The 17,181-nt window shown below is 39.6% G+C and overlaps 1 protein-coding gene across 1 annotated transcript in view; it reads right to left on the reverse strand.

Moving 5' to 3' along the window:
• Positions 1–17,181, reverse strand: part of ctnna2 (catenin (cadherin-associated protein), alpha 2) — a 279,750-nt gene that overhangs the window by 86,385 nt on the left and 176,184 nt on the right. The window lies entirely within an intron of this gene.

Below are 17,181 nucleotides of genomic sequence, written 5' to 3' on the forward strand. Positions count from 1 at the left end.
ATGAGTCGCATACTGTTTATGTAATGTCTTCAAAGGCATGCATATAGGTCTGAACACCAGACTTTTTTCTTAATGAGGTTTAATGAAAGTGATAATGACCTAAGGCAGTGGCTTTCAATCCATGTCTTTGGTCCTCCTGGTGCACCACATGAAACTCATTATCCTTTATGTTTCACAAATTGTACACATCAGTTATCATTTTTAGGAGGGCACACTGAATGCTTATCCAGCTTATGTCATATGACCAAAATAGAAACACGCACACAAATCATTGGTTTGTGCTCTTAACCGTTACAACAAAACATATGGATTACACAGTTGTTAAATCATTGATTAATAATGAAATAGTTTATTTTCATCATGTTATTAATAAGCAAACAATGTATCATCAGATCAATAATCTCCTAACTGACCATATACAATATGACCATAAATATTAAATGATTATTTCATAATTTATTAGAAATGTTATTTAAAAGCGTTGACTCCTTTGTTGATAGCAGCGCACGCACGCACGCACACACACACACACACACACACACACACACACACACACACACACACACACACACACACACACACACACACATGCGCACACCTATTAAAATTCTGCAGTATGAGAAAGAATGAGTATCCAGCGCTCCTGTGTGTAGCCTTAGGACAGCCAGTAAACTCCCAACCCCCGATCTGTGCTGCTCATACGAGGGATTCATGTCTCTTTTCCTCTTACATGGCTGCCCATAGTATCTCTAACGATGCTGTTTGAGCCTGGCAGTCTCCTGTAAGTTAGACTTAATGCAGCTGAGAATGGCGCTGCCTGAGGAGGAGCCGGAGTGCCTCCTGGCACAAGCTCTCTTATGTTTAATGGCTGCTGCCGTTTGCTTACTCCTCTCATTACACTGGCTCATGTTTAGACTGAGGGCCTGTCACTGGCTATTAGCATCTGTGGTCAAGCAGGCTGTGGATGAGAGGAAGCATCTGGCTTATCATCAAGCACCTCGTAAGTACGAAATGAACAGTTTGTTCAGAATTGGCCGAACACAGAGTGAAGGACACCTTATGTGCATGGATATATGGTTAATGGGAAAATTAATACAACACGACAACAGACTCCTGAGTCTGAATCTGAGATTAGGAGAAATGAATAAACTGATATGTACATACAGTATAGTGTTTGGGAAAAACTAAAGCTAAAGCAAGATACTTTTTTTTTTCAAATAATGTTTTTGGGGCATTTCTTCATTTATCTGAGATGACAGTGCTGGTTGACCGGAGATATGGTGAGAGCAATGGTGATGACATGCGGCAAAGGTCCCAGGCCAGAATCAAACTGGAAACATCGCAATGGTTCGCATTTCAGACCAGATGAACGTGGGAACGCACCGTCTATTCTGCATATGTTAGCATAACGTTATAATCAGACTTTGGCCTGGAGGTTGCAGCACATCTGAATTACTCAATGATCTCAACCCCCCCCCCCCCCCTTTAGATATTTACTGATGGCTTCATGCAAACTGAACAAGATAGCTTTTAATATAACAGTGATAAGTGCAGAAACAAAATCTAACTGGACATAAATGAAGAGAAACAGCGAGGGCAGAGAGAGGAAGCACGAAACAGAAACTGCAGCAGTGACGGAGGCAGTGGCAGGAACTGACAAAAAGTAAACAGAACCAAAGACAGATGTGGAGCAAAGGACATCTAGTTGCACGTCTGTTTTCTCACTGTGCCCTTTGATTGCCAGACATAATCAGAGTGTATTTAAGAACTATACAATTTCTTCTTTTTCAATTGGAATAATATAAACACATGGGTTTTGGGGATTAAACATTAAATGACGAGTAGTAACGATGAATGTAAAGTTTAGTAATCTGCCATAACCTGCCCGTTTTTTGAATTCGCAGACAGAAGCTAGTTTTAGAAAATTCAGACCTTGTACAGCCTTTTCACATAGAGAGAGGTTACAGACACCATAAAGACTTTATTATCCATCTCTCTAGTCAGAGTCAGTACAATGGCATCAGGAGGCTGTAAACTACCAACCTCCATATTCCTGTATTACAGTAGGAGAAAGATATCCCAAAACAGCCTGAAAAATAAAGGTATATGTCTAAGACTGAGCTAACACAGACCACAATTTGGAGAGGGAACTTGAATATAACAAGGATGTTTGAGGGCTCTGACATCCACAATACTCGAGGCATCCCTGGAAGATGTACCCAACGTGTTAGATACTGAACTCTACTCCATATAACTATTTGAAAAGACACTTTCCTGCCACACATTTAATACTGAGATTCAATTAATAATACGACTTTAAATGGTTTGGAAATGTCAGCCCTGAATATACAACGTGAAATGCCTCAAAGGAAAATAAATTGAGGTTTGATTGATTTACTGATCCTTACATAATTCATGTACTGCCGAAAGACACCAATGTACGTAGTTACCTGCAATCGGACGTCACGCAACAATGCAGGGGTTTAAGAATAGAAGTATGAAGAGAAGGGGAAGGGTTAAATATCAAGTGTGTCGGGCTGTAAGGTGCATAGTTTGAGGAGAATAAGGAGTGAGGGGAAATGTCTGGTTATCAGACGGAAAGAGAGAGAGAGAGAGCAGGGGATAAAAAGTCTAGTCCTGCAGCAGCAGTATGGGAGCTAGAGCAATGCTGCCTGCAGCCTCCCTGAACTGAATAGCAAGTAGTTTGCGAGGGAGGGACTGAAGGAAGGGCAGCAGGAGAGAAGAGAAGCGAGGGAGGGAGAGGCTGAGAATAGGTTAGAGAGGGTGAGAAAATAAGAGAGTGGTGTGATATCTGTGAGAGCAGAACTGTGGTGAAGAGAAAAAAAGCGAGTCAATGGGGTGAGAAAAAGGTTTGAGTATCATTGATGTACTTTTGTTTCACCGCAGAGCTGAAAGAAATCCATTTATGACACACACACACACGCACACACTTGCCTACAGATGCATACACAAACATGACGTGGCCGTCTGTGGGTACTTGGTGTTGTTTTTTTGAAAAGAGCGAAGCTTTAATACAAGTCAAATGCAACAGATGGGCTAGAACACCTGTAACAGGAACTACTGTAGGTCAATCCAATTCAAGGACCTGTTCTTAATACCAGGAGACATAATCCCATTTCATCATCATTTTCACTTTCCTGCATTACATCATTCTCCACCGCTCTGTAGTGGGTCAGACCAAACAATGACATGTTACCAATTATGGGGTTTCCATGCGGGAGCTATAGACACAACATACACATTAGTGTTGACAGTGAGGGTCAAATTCTTAAGTACTTTTCAATCAAATGGATCTTCATGCCAGACCCCCTCAACGATGTATATCCTCATGATGTCACATCCATATCCTATGTGTCACAAATAGTGTTGTTAACGCTGGTATTGTTTTCACCTTGTGAGTCTGTGTGTGTCTGTAGATACCTACTGTAGCGGAATTACCACTTGAGTAATCTGCCAGCTGTTATATGTCTGTCTGTCACGATTTTGTTACCACAATAGTGTCACAGCCGTGCAAGAGGCAGTCGCGAAACCTGATAGGTGTGCATTTGAGATCAGAATGAAGGCCGAGTTCGAAGATGGGCGTGGTCTGAGCAAGGGCGCCGGAAGTACTCCACTGGCCTGATTTTGGGTTGCGGATGGTGTGATCCCATCGCAAGATGGTCTCTAGTTATTAACTGTGGATGTCATGTCAATACAGATCTATCTCAGATGTTATGCTCTATGACAGCATAACAGAATTCTGAATCTATGAATAGGGAATGTGTATCACAAAAACCTACTAAAAAACCTGCACAAGGATTCATGCAGCATACAGCAGAATAACATGAGTCAGATTTGGGCAATTACGTGATCACTTCTGTATTTTTAGAATTTTTTATTTATCCTTTTATATACACTTAAATCAAAATGTGTCAACGGTACATTTTGGTCAAATGTCATTATGAGGTCATACATAGAAACAAACATTATGAGTGACTTGAAGCAAGAAATGTAAATGATAGAAATGTGCGGAGGCAGAGAAACAAGGGAACAGACAGACTTGTTGTGTCTAGACATTATCCACCTTCACACTTGCCTCAGACTCAATCTCTGCTTGCCTGATGGTCTCTTTCCACTCATCGCACATAACTGTCAAAACCACCCCTCTCTATGTGACCTCTTAACTATACTGTGTAGAGCACAGTATTACAGGTCAGCGAGGTAGCTCCAGAAACCTGACTGACGAGCAAACAAGTTTTTCAGACGCTTAAGCATTTTGTTACCATTCCATCTTTCACACGCTGCTTCTCAAAACAGGAGATGTAATGTGGTCGTGTGGGGGGGCGGGGGGGAAGCAGGTATCTAGAAAACTGACACATAGGGGTTTTATATCAATCGCTGCACAGGCACACGCAAGAAAAAAAGACTGAAATTATACAAAACATGTGACCAGAAAACAAATTCTCCAGAGTTGGCAGCTCTTTGCTATTAATGTGAAGGTGGTGGTTGTCAGGGAGAGCGAAAGAATGATATGCATGTTTTTGTAAACCGGGATAATGATGACTCAAGCTGCTCTTCTGGGTGGGTTGCTGTGTGTAGGTAGACCTAATCAGGGATTAGGCTGGTTTGGGAAAATGCCCTTAAGTCTGACAGCAAAACGTAGCTAGCATTGAATCAAATAGAAACATGTTAATGATAACGATAACATACCTACAGACTATTGTGGCTGAGCCCACCGTAGAGACAGCTGCTGGGTACACAAACAAACACGGATATACTGTACTATAGACGCTAGACGACAGTTTGTTCCCTTGCTGTAATGAACCAGGATGCAGCAACTTCAAAGACTGCTAGAGCTGGCTGAACTGGTCAAATGATTATGTCTCCCACTATCTTTTCATGTGGGCTTTATCAGTCCAGCCACGCAGCAGCACAAGCCACTAACAGAGCTGTTGCTGCTATTAGTTACGAGGAATAAGGAACAGTAAAGCCACACAATATCTAGACATGATGTAAGTGCACTGCGTGAGAATGGATTAGGGGATAGGACTTACTGTCATGGTGGGTGTTTGTTGATTGATGTCTTTTCAAAGGACATCTATTCTCTTCCTTAAGCTGAGTTATAAAATATATTCCTACAATGCTCACTACAGTTGGAGTCACACCAGTATTTTCAGGAAATGACATGTAGACATCACCCTTGAAAATATTGGCTGTCATTTATCAAGCCGTCTTGGAAACCGAACAGATTCAAGCACTAGGAGAGACATATGAATCTCTCTACGTCTGATTTATTAAACTGTCGCACAGCATCTAAATGAGCACTGATTTGATCACAGAATGATAAATTGATTCAGCTGTGGAAACAAGGACATGCTGCACCAGTGTTTTATTTACATACCACATACCCTAATGTGTGCGTGTTTGGCAACTCTTGGCCTATTCAAAGGGAGACCTGGTGCTGCAAAATGTGCATACGCTACCGTGACAAAGAGGACATAGCAAAGGATGTGCCATGGTTACTGAGATCCATCATCAGTTCTGCTCTATGTTAGCTGCTTCCATAGAGAACGCATGCATCTCCTTATTTGAATCATGTTTGTTAATGCAGAATTCAATTGTTGTTCGATTGTTAAATAATATATTTCAAGACCTATAGTATATGACACAACATATGCAGAGTGCAATAAATGCACACTGTTATCCAAGTGCAACGCATTTGCAACGGGTGTACACAATTAGATGACAACTATATGCAATCATCAACAATAGGCCTGTAATACCTTCCTGGAGGCCTTTACATTGTTCATTTATTTTTGTTTCTATGGTCATAAGTGTCAATTTGAAGTGTTGTTTTGTATTGCATTATTAAGGTGTTCACATCACTGCATCTCCTGTATAACAATATTTGAAATGAGTGTCACAGTTCTCCAAACAAAAAGGAGAACTATTTGAAATAATGCAACTGATAACAAATAAAAAATAAATACATATTTTTTAATATCAAATGTAAATGTTTAGTTCCATGAAAACCTTTAATATCCATAATAAATAATGACATAATACAATAGAGCCAAAGGACATGTTTGGTGCTTATATATAACCTTTTGTGAAAAATCTGGGAAATCTTTGGAAAACCTTGGCCCTTGTAATACAACGTATGCTCTGGTAATAATACTTAGGTAAGACCGGGAGCAGCATAGCAGGATCTTATGGGGATCTCAAAGAGAGTGAAGTGTGCCCACAGGCCAGGCCAGCCTTATTTACATTGCTGTGACAGGGTCAGGTCTCTGCTGAGGGTTATCATCTTAATTATGCATGGCCCATCTGGTAGACAAGGCTCTGGTGAAGGTGGGCAGCTAAATCAGACAGTAGCCGATAGAATAACGCCATGATGAATAATGTCGATTGCTAGTGCCTGTTTTTAGCAACTTAAATAGAGTGATGCTAACAGATAATGTAGCCAGTGCTTTGTCACTCAGGTTAGTAGAAACCTTGCAACCCCTAACACATGCAGTCCACATTAAACACCATGCTACACAATGGCTGGCTAGTTGCGCGGCTGAACATGTAAAATGTGTCTATATAGCCATATAGGAACATTGATATCAGTCAATAAATATTATTAAAGATGTTCAGTGATGGTTTTGGTATTTTATGCAGTCCAGCAACACAACATACAGTAGCTGCATATTACAACCATTCCTTTGAGTCAAAGGCTCTTTTGCTACATATAAATGTCTGAAAACACGACCCACAGTGTTCGGGTTTTGCACTTTGTCAACATGTTCATGACTTTGTAAACAAAGGGTGATTTTGATTGGGCTCTAGATTTCTAGGTTTGAAATAACTGAGGTGGAGACAGTAAATCATGCACAAACATTTCCAAGCAGTCAGACACTGAGCAAAATACACACTTAGGCACACACGAGCACAAAGACGGCAGAGAGGAAGTGAGGCTGAGGATTTTTTCTCTTGTCAGAGGATTTAGCTGCCATTGTCTGCTGCCAGAGACTGTACTCTGCGTTTTAATCAAGGGTGCAGTTTTGAATCCAGTGGCCTTATGATGTGATAATAATGTTTTTTTTTACTTCTACTGCCTAAGGCCTTGGGGATGCGTCATCATGTCCCATTACATGGTGTGGATCTGCCGTACTTATTGATAGCTAGTTATCTGCACATTGTATCTGTGGTCAATTTTCCGTACAGTATGCTATGATATGAAACTATGGTTGATTTGTTACTATGACTTATTTTGGCTCTAACTTCAGCAAATATAGAGTATAGAATATATAGGTGGTCAGTTTCATGTGATGGTTTTAGAACATTTTATGCACCAATAGATTCATTTGAAATATAGTTGTTTAACTTCCCCTGATGATTTCCCCTGTTACTTGCAATTCTAATAGTTACATTAGTCCATCCTTTTTTAGTTTGTCCCAGGTTGTACATTAGTACAGTGTAAATGTTTAGTCATAAATCTACAGTCAAGCGTATCCTAAAACAGCAGTGGTGTCATTTGCTCCATATGAAAACAAACACCAGCTGCCAACAACTATGATACACTAGCCACTGGGGGCCGGCAGCAACTCAGTCTGTAGGGACTTGGCTTAGGAAAGAGACTAAGTACAGAGTGCGGATTGGTACCTGGAGAGGTGCCAGTTCGCCTCATGCCCAGGTGCCCTTGAGCAGTGTGGAGCAGACCCCCGCACTGCTCCCCGGGCGCACTATATATAATAACTGAACTACATTTTCACCGTGTGTGCTGTGCTGTGTACATGTGTGACGATTTAAAGTTGATCCGATTAAAATCCACCATTTGGAAATACCTTAAAGGCATTGCTATGGGATGTAAATTCCAAAGCCCAATTTCAAATTGCCAGTAAAACAATCTGCATCATTTAAACACCGAGTACTTCCACATGACCTTTAATCCTGGACATCGTGTTTTCATTTTTAATACTATGATCTGTGATCTAAACATACCCTAAACTCCTTTGAACTGTGGCACAGTGGCTGGGGTCACGACTTTATTCACGTCGGTTTCGTACAGTTAGCCTAGTTTCCTCACACACTAAGAGCCATGCATGTTAGAAAACAGGATTTATCCTTTCATTGCCTTTGACCAAGACACGAGCCTAAGGACCCCATTGGGATTAATAAAGTACAAGTTTAACAACCCCATTCAGTCATTATAAAAGAGGTGTTGTGGTGATTTCCTCCTGTAAACACAAAGGACATCCCTCTTTTGTACTGGTTTCTAGGTGTGCCAGATAGTTCTAGATGTGTTCTACATTTGAAACAGACAAAATAACGTTAGCAATACATAATTCAAAAGCTCTAAAACTTGACATCGACCGTGTTACTGTGTGTAGACATGGCAAATTGATCTGTGGGACTATTACATTAGATGCTACCTGGACTGGGATGAAGCCCACAGGCAACAATTAGCTGGAGCGTAACACAGCTTTACATTTTCTTGTGGGTTCCACTTAGCATTAATTTCACTTACGCTCAAAGGTTCATGAATGATTTCACCTTCATATGGGGGTGTAAATGTTTAAGCTATGCTGGGAATGTAGTAAAAAGAAATGGCAAGAAATGATATATGCCCGCACGTTACTTTATGCAGGCATATGGACACGCATGTGCACCCAGCCACACACACAAGCACTTTCACATCCTTGAGTGCCAGATTACAGTGTTTAACCACTAAAATGGTGTCAGTGTTATTTTATCAAGTGCTATAGAAGTTAACCTCACTACTGAATTCCACTTAAAGAGAGACTCCTGCCAATGTGACCCAGCATGCTTCCTATGCTGCATGTGGCAAAGCAAAGCCTGGCACTAAAGGATAAAGATGTATTATTTGATCTTTTTCATTATTATCAACAATTCCCCTCAAGAGACCAGCACCAGCTATTAATGTATCCTACAAAATACTTTCTGTGTAGCCAGAGCCTGATATAGCATATGCCTCTGTGCCCTCGAACTCCACTGTCACCCAAAACACATAAAAAGAGCCATACTGTTACACCAGGTGACATATTCCTTCAACACAAGCGTATTTTACTCTGAAACAACTCAGACTCCTCGTCGGGCATACACCGCGCTCGGGGCACATGGTTCTGTGTTTACACTCCTTTGGTAGTTTGACGAGAGGGGAGGAATAACACCTTACTGGTACAAAAGAGTACCCTACACCTCAGGCCTTTGGAAGAAAAATGTCTGAGGATGTTTATCAAATGTTCTGTATGAAGAGAGGAGGAGGCATTCAGTAGTTTCTCATATATATTATATATATATATGTCGGAATTCATTTACACTTTCCATACAAGAGGTTAAAGTCAAGGCGACGTGAGAATTAGCTGGTGATGTTTGACATGCTGAGAGTCTAATTGGTAAAGCAGTGAATTAAAATGAAATGTTGTAATGACATTTTCTAAACATCTTCACACCCTCTCGTCCCTTTTTACAAACTTTTAATGATAAAAAGCTGAGGAAATATTCCAGTCTAAATTGCTTATCTTTTCTTTATGCCAAATGCTACTTTTGCTAATATGTAACGTCGCTGATGAGATTGTATGTTTGCCATGATTAACTGCTATAAATTCAAATTCAAACACATGTCAAAAAAGAGCTTTTTAGTGCAGACATTCTTTCTGAGCACAGGTGTTACTCTCTTCTACTCAAGTGTCCCAGTAAATAATAACAGTGAGCCAGCATGCAGTGCACAGTACCAGGACCTTACATGTATTACTTCCACCTGTACTTTTCCTGCTGTGAAATGTCAAAATGTCTTCCATGAAAAAGGCCTATGATGGAGCATCATGATATCATGGTGGCTGCTTTCTTGGTGCTAGGGGCATCGTACATAATCTGACATGTTATTGTGGAAAGGAGAAAGCCAGGCTTAGGACTGAAAGAGACTATGGAAGTGCATTACATTTGGGAAATAAATATCTCATGATTATTCAATATTAGATTTCTATCTCATTAATATCAGAAATCCATCATAATCTCTAACAATCCAATATATTTCCATTTTAAATATTTATCGATTGGTCAAAAATGCTGCAGGTGATTAGGATCTGGAACTGGTAGTTTGCAGATTGCTTTTTAAATGACCAGGTTCAAACATTTAAAAAAAAAAAAGCCTGATGATAATGATCATTTCATCTTCACTGCTTCATAACTTTTACAAGGAGTAAAGAGAAGCAAGTGAAAAAAAGGCGAAGTCATCATGGGCCTGTTTTATCAAATGTCAAAAATAATTCCGCAACGTTTTATTACATAATAGTTTTGAGATAATTACGAGGTCATACTTTAGATAATCTTCTCGTAATTAAAAGATGCTCAGGAATAAGTATGATATATTAAGTAATATTACACGATACAACTTAAAATATTTAGTAAAAGCAATAAGCTGTCATGTTGTACACATTTGCAGTGATATATATGTTGTGTGTTTGTTTGTGTAGGTCAGTCTGAAGTGTGAAATGATGATGATGCAAAACATCAAAGGCCATATTTAGGAGACCTGGGTCGCCCCCGCAGTGTACGTAATGACCTTCAGTGGCATCAGAGGTCACATCATTTTTTTTTTTTTTTAAACATTACAAAACTGTTGATATAAACAGATTTCACTGCTGATTGGAAATGATTGGATATGTTCTGCATGGTGATATCTGAATATTTATTTATTTTACAAAAAGAGCAATGACGATGACATTTATCAGCAGGTGATGAAAATCAGAAGGATATTGTTATGTGCTATTTATGGCTGATTGAAAGAGTGATGTAGACTTGCGCACTAAATGGCGTGCCCAATCGAACCTTGCTTGAAGGAAACCAAAAAAACAAAGTTTCTAGTACAAGTAACTACTTGTGCATTGCTAGCAAATATAGTTGCATTTGTGTGTAACACAATTCAACTCATTTCAATTCAATATTCAAGACGTAGGCCTTAATGCTTCAAATGTCAAACACAAGACCCTTTCTTGTATTACAAGTTTCATCTGTCCTTTGTACTACTGCTCTCTAATTGAGTTATATGCTGTTCTAGGCCAGGGTTTTTACCTTGCAGTAGCAACACTATGGATAAAGTAATATTCCGTTCACATTTACAAGTGTTTCAGCCTTTTGCATCAGAGAATCCTCTGTTCGCTGTATTTTACTCTGCTTCATCCCAACATGAGAGAGGCTAGTGGACACATGAAGGATGTGGAGGCTTGTTTGGCTCTGGATGAGGCAATAGGCCAGGGTAGTCAGGGCTATCAAAAGTGGGGGCATGCTGCTCCAGAGAGCTGGGTTTTGAAAATGGGCTCTCAGTGGGATTTCTGCGTCATCTGACAGCAGAACAAAGTTCCTTTGGCAGACAGAGCCGAGTCACAGGCGCGGTTTGATGTAGTCTCTGAAGCCAAAAACATTAGAGCCAGAACACCAATGCATGAAGAAACACACTAAGAAAAAAATGTTAAAACACGTAATTTAATTTAATACTGTATATAGAAAGCCCCCCCACACACCAACCCACCAGATCTGGGAGAGAAACTGGCTGTGGCAGGTAGCTACCAGCTGTGGTGGCGGGTGAAGAATTATAGTATAAAAGCATGTCTCACACAGAGTGTGTGCCTGCTGTGTGTTGTAATGTAGCACAATCACTGACTCTCTCTCAATAGGGAACACCTCGCTTCGGACATAGCTGGAAGCGATTTAGACCCCTATTAATTATCTCTTTCAGGCATGCACGCACGCACGCACGCCCGCACGCACGCACGCACGCACGCACGCTTCTTGTTTTACCAGGGATGATATGATGGAGAAGGAGATCAAAAACTTGGTCTGTTGCATCAGCATTAATGCAGATGTTGTATTGCCAGGGCGCAGGCCAAGCTCTCGTCTATCTATCTACCTTTCCTTTCAACCTTTCTTTCCTACATATTAACCAAATGTGACAGACCTTTTTCTTTCTACTTGCTAAATATTATAATCAGTAATAAAAAAACAACATGCATAAGTTACTCAAACTCAATCAGTTCAGCAATGTCACGATTATTGATGCATCTTCTTTATCCTCATGTACACTACGTATAAGTGTATCTTTTGCACATTTTCTGCATATGTCTTTGTCAACTTGACAATGTGCAATGACTAACAAGTAGAGTATTTGACTCGGCCCACTCATTTGTCTATATAGATATTTACTGATCCTGTCAGTCTGTTATCTGGCTTTAATTTCTGCAGTACTTATCTGTTGTTTGCAACTACATGCTTGCTTATACATTTCCTATCTTTGCCCTTTTCTACCGCCATCACTTTTCCTGTCTTTCACTCCCTTTGAGTTAAGCTGAGATATTTTCTGCACATATCCAGATTTATACTCAGTAAAGACTCGATTAGGAACACATGCCAGTCCTCGCAATGAGCCGTCCTTCAATTAGCAAAGACACTTGCTGTAGCTCAGGGCAGAAAGGGCTTAGAGGCAAAGTTACTCTTTAACCTAACATTACAATGGGGCTTCAGCATCTCAGATGCAGCCGTCCACCTGGAATGTTTGAAGACTATGGTGCGTAGAGTTCACAGAGAACAGTGCGACACATGAAAGAGTCAAGAGCAGTTCTGTGGGCAAAACACAAAGTCAATTAAAAGAAGGACAACATTTTCAAGGCAACAGGGAGGCCACCAAGGAGCTTAGTACATCAGGGGTATGGAAGGGAGCATTGCTGAAAGCTCAAGCAATTCATCAAACCTTGAACTAAGATGCTTAAACAAGAGCCAAAGGTTTCAGGGGATACACGCACACCGAAACGGGGCCCGGCCTACAGAATCTTGATTATTACTGAATATTATCGGGTCGTGTAAAGAAGAGTTATCAAGTCATATGTGGGTTTTAAGAAAACATTGGACAAATGTGCGTATCCTAAAATGCCTGTGTGGGTTAGAAAATGTCAGACACTTAAAATACAGAAAGCAGAGGACAAGTCAAAGCTACTGCGATTGTTGGTTTCTTTGCAAAGCCCGGTCACCAATGTTTATTGGAATTATTTTCGAAGAGGCAATGCCTTTTATCAGTGAAAGCTTTGCTGTCCGAGAAAACATAGCATGGAAGAAGGTGAAGAGCTCAAGCTGTCTCAGATTTGAAACATGGCGTGAAATAAATTGCAGGTGGTTAGAAAAACAGAACAAACATTTAGTTAAAGTTTTGAACATGTTGTGGCCAGCTTGTGCTCAATAAAGAAAGTTGAAAAGTGTTTTATGATGGCTGCCCAACTTACACAGTGCAGTGTTATTTTTGTGGTGGGAGAGAAACATAAAACTAAAGGCGATTTAAGATCATGCTGCTTCCAAAAGCCACCCCCAGATTTATTGGTACACACACTTTATCTCCAACCAGCGATGATACACGCTCTCTTTACTTTACCCATGTTGGCCTTTTCAGACGGATTCTTAATTCTTTTTTTCTCTTTTGATATATAAATTATATATATATATATATATATATATATATATATACATATCCTCATGGAAAATAAATATCAGCGCCTGCTATCCATGTTGCTCTATAAATCCTCTATCCATACATCAACCCAAACTTTCACACACCGCCAAAGCCTCAAACATGGGCAAATCATGAGGATACGCTATATTGATTTTTCTGTTTGAGCAGTTGACGGTGCTTACCGAAGCAAACTTTGTATCGCATAAAACATGCTTCAAGGAGTTGTACCCCATAGTGAGAGCCATGTTCCTTCCCCCTGTCGCACGCTCCAGTGAACATTATGATGGTATGTTTTTCCTCTTTGGTTTACCGCAGTTGCAGTTAGTATAAACTCCTTTAAAGTCAAAGGAAGATGGAGATCTTTTTTGTATATTGTGTAGTTTTCCCAGAATGTATAATAACACAAACCTTCACTGTGTTTCTGTCTTCACACATTTGATTTAGCTGATATATATCCGAGATAATACTATGATGATAATAAACTAGAAATGCCCACGGCAATCTCAATTTATCTTTGAGTACATTCCCTCCGTTCCCTGGTTCATCCTCAGTTGCTGATTATATAATGGGATTAAGTCATATAAAGTACCAAAGAAGATAGAAAATAAGCATTAAAACTGAAACGAATAAACTCAGCGTTAACTCTCTGTCCACTTGTGACCCTTTTAAACGAGAGAAACCTTCATCTGCTGGAGGTCGCACTCAATTGCAGATGCAGAATCATCTCTTCCCGTTTCCTCACCACACCACTGACAGCCACTCTATGGCGCAAGTGTCTGCACCGACCCCCAGCACAATCTTTGCCCAGCTGCCCATCAACATTATCTCTGTAGCGGGCCAATTAGTCATCATCCGCCTTGTTTTGTTGGGCTCACACAGTCAGGCGTCCTCTGATTCAATAAGTGATTTAAATAATGGGCCTGTAATCATAGATGCTGATCATTTTGAGTCTTATTTGATCCCTCAAATCAATTCAGGCTGCTGACAATAAACCACAACCTCTAACCATTTTATCACAAAAACCATACGAGACTATCAACAAAAAAAAAAGACCACATCATTAGCTAAAGACATTTTAATCATGCTTTATAGTTTGGAAATCCATTCCGATTGTGCATGTTCGATTTTACACACAACAACATAATACTCAAAAGGCTAAATAGCAAGTCCAAGCCAACATTGTCACAAACTGAACTTTAGACTAATGAGCAAGGCGTTAGGTATCTTTCCTGAGCTAAAGCAGTGGTCAGATGGGAGACCAGTGAGGGATCATGTTCTCGTCATTGCACTAGCCACTAGCGATGGTGATTCAACTGAACTTAATTGAAATGTTCTTGTTTTAGGATTGATCACCCACTTAGGGCAAAATAGCCAGCAGTGACGCACCACTGGCTGATTCAAAAATATAATTATTATCCGCATCACAACGCACAGATTAAAATATTCATGCTTTCCTTATTGTCAATCGACACAAAACATCAGAATATAACACATGAAATGCTCTTAAATAAATAAATACAAAAAACTATTCAGTCAGGATGAGTCAGGAAACGATGCACCTCTCAAATCCATCAAAATAAACTTTAAGCTCAAAATCATTATTAGATGCTAACTGCTGGCTGCACAGTAATCAGCCACTCAGCACTTCCTTCCATTTCACAAACAAAGACACAACTACCTGCTGAATGGGACAAAGATCATGGATGATTTTTCTGACATCTTGATTTATTGTTTGATATGAAAAAATGATGAGTTTATTCCAACTTAAACCCTAAACTGGAAGCGGATGATTTATGGTAACAGAAGAAAAAAAAATGAAGGTTACTCAAAGGTTATTCATAAATTAAAATAAAATCCATATCAGTCATCAATTTGTCATATGTCTGTATCTGTTTATATGACCGTGTTCATGTTCACCGAGTGTGCTACAGCCACACATACACACACTTTCACTCACTTGTGCTGACCTTAACTCCAAAGCGGAGAGACAAAGCTCTTAAAGTCTTAAAACTGATGGTCTGGATACCCTCATCTCCTGTTCGCTGTGTCAAGTCATTATGGTGCACCAAGTCATTAGCTGATGGTGTAGTCATCCATTACAGCTTAAGAGGTACAATAGCAAAGGCAAAGCAGAGATGATTCCAACTTTAAGATGTCCAAATCATGCGAAGGACAGTCTTTCTTTCTTTTCTTTTGCTGCTCAATATATCTTTGTCAATGTCAGACCTTCACAAAGTACAACAATGATCATGGTGGAATAAAAAAAATGGATCAGATCTGGAGATAGTGCAGTTTCAGGTAACATCTGCTTACTAAATAAAAAAATGTTTTGAACTTGAACATAAATGTTGAAGAACTTCTTTGTGAGCATTGTGAAATCCCTAGTAGCGGATGCATTAATGGGATCAGAACAAAGTACAGGGCTGTTAGGTAATTGTGGTTACTTGGTATAATTATTGTAATCAAATAGAGAGACAAACTCCCACATGATTTTCAAGCTATCCCATGTCCAACTAGATGCAGCCAGAAAATCTATTTTGCCTTAAAAACAGATTTGCGGATACATGTGTGTACCCGCTCTGCAATACTTGCTTATGTAATCCAATAAGATATGTGCACATGTATTCAGTGATTAGAAAACAACAACAATCTACACCAAATCTTAGCCTCTGATTTATTCTTTTTTTCAGCAAAGCTCAGTTAGATAAACAGCTTAAAATATTGGTAGTGTAACAGTCAGAAAACCCTGAGGTGTTGTTGCAGTAATAGCTTATACCACTGGGTGGGAATCATTTTTTGTTTGATGAAATGCCGTCTAATTTCTGAGGCTTACTGTCCGGATTGTTATATTTTACTCTTACATTCACATATGACTGAAGAGTAGTTACTAGATAAGATATAATAAAGTAGAACTTGTGGAAAGTCCCATCTCAATTATCCAGCTATTCTACAGTGAACGCTGATGCCATATTACAAGCTCCGACACAACAACATTACAGTAATTGATGCCAAAGCAGAACAGACAGACAGACACCGCAACATGTAAACATCTGTGCAAAGATGACACAAACCACCTGGGCTTTTGCCTTTACTTAGTTTAGCTCAATGTAATGGGAATGGTGCATCTTTTATGTAACCTGCTGTGTAATGCGTCTTTGAGTATCTCATAAAGTGCTTTATAAATAAAATGTATTGTTATTACTATTAAATCTACTTAATAGAACTAGATGAGGTTTCCTAGCAGCAGTAACTCCAAGTCAACTCTTATTTCAGTCAAGTAGGAAAGTAAGAAAAACAACCAGATGTAACCTCTTTGCAAAAGAAAAGCAATTGCTATTAAAATATTTTTCTTGTTTCAATATACATTTGGCTCTAAACACGTTACAGAGCCTGGATTGGAAAGGGAGCATAATTAAAGCAGAGGTGTTTTTTCTCTCTTTTTTAATTAATACACCCAATAATGAACAAGGAGGCTTGATATTAAAAGTTATGGTATTAAAAGTAATGACATCCGTCAGTAAAATGCAATGACCTCAGAGAGGAAAGACAGATCAGATGGTTAGAAACTTGGCTGATGTGAGGAATGTAAGGCACTGTCACAGCTCATTGTCTTTGGAAATTAATGGGAGAACAATGACAAGGCTAGGAGGGATTCCAGAGTAATGCAAAGCAAGTCCAGA

The sequence above is a fragment of the Cottoperca gobio genome, chromosome 1 (assembly GCF_900634415.1).
Source record: "Cottoperca gobio chromosome 1, fCotGob3.1, whole genome shotgun sequence".
NCBI classification, from domain to species: domain Eukaryota; kingdom Metazoa; phylum Chordata; class Actinopteri; order Perciformes; family Bovichtidae; genus Cottoperca; species Cottoperca gobio.